The sequence below is a fragment of the Nannospalax galili genome, unplaced genomic scaffold (genome assembly GCF_000622305.1).
Source record: "Nannospalax galili isolate Female #2095 unplaced genomic scaffold, S.galili_v1.0 scaffold989, whole genome shotgun sequence".
In the NCBI taxonomy this organism is placed as follows: Eukaryota; Metazoa; Chordata; class Mammalia; order Rodentia; family Spalacidae; genus Nannospalax; species Nannospalax galili.
The window spans coordinates 397445-398219 of record NW_008359507.1 but is presented as its reverse complement, the minus strand read 5'-3'; the positions used below and the strand labels follow the sequence as shown (position 1 = coordinate 398219).

The following is a 775-nucleotide window of genomic DNA, read 5'->3' as shown; positions in this document are numbered from 1 at the left end:
AGCTGAGGGTGAGTTGCTAAGGAGCATGGATGGAGGTGATATGCCCAGTCTCAGCCTCTGTGGCCTCTCCAGCATCTCCATTCACATGCTTCTAGCAGAAGACCTGAGAAACACTTCCGTGTCAATAGTCATCAGAAAACGGAAAGTTAGGGTGTTCACTAAACCTGCAAGAAGAAAGAACGGTGCACAGAGATTTGATGACTGTTTACAATAGAAGACCTGTACAAAGCTGCTGTTAGGGTGAAAGTTGAAAATTTTATTTTCTGGTATACCATACAATCTACTTTCTTACTTTAATCAATATTATAATAGAGTTAAAGGCAAACAAGTGAACTGTTCAAATTATATTTTCCCTGAAGCTTAACACAGAGAGTCCAGAATCAACTCTCCAAACATATATATCTGGCTATAAAGCAAAGAGATAACCATTTCTTTTTACTGCAAATTCTGAATGAAAGAAGAAACTTATTCTCTCTTGTTTTGAATATGAAAAAGTCCGGTTATGTACTCAGCGATAATAAATGCTGTCCGGGGCTAGAGATAAAGCTCAGCAGGTAAAGGTGCTTGCTGTCAACCCTTATAACCCAACTTTGATCCCTGGGATCCATATGGTGAAAGAAGAGAACCAATTCTTGAAAGCTGTCCTCTGACCTCCACACGCATGCTGTGTGTGTTCTTACATGCAATAAATTAAAAGTAATAAAAATTAAAAAAATACTCTTCACAGATATAATAGGTGATAGCAACTTCAGTTCTATTTTTATTCATTCTCTAA

At 37.5% G+C, this 775-nt stretch overlaps 1 pseudogene; it reads right to left on the bottom strand.

The window, feature by feature from the left end:
• Positions 1-16: 16 nt before the first annotated feature.
• The window catches only part of LOC103725888, a 32641-nt pseudogene continuing 31882 nt past the window's right edge, over positions 17-775 (bottom strand).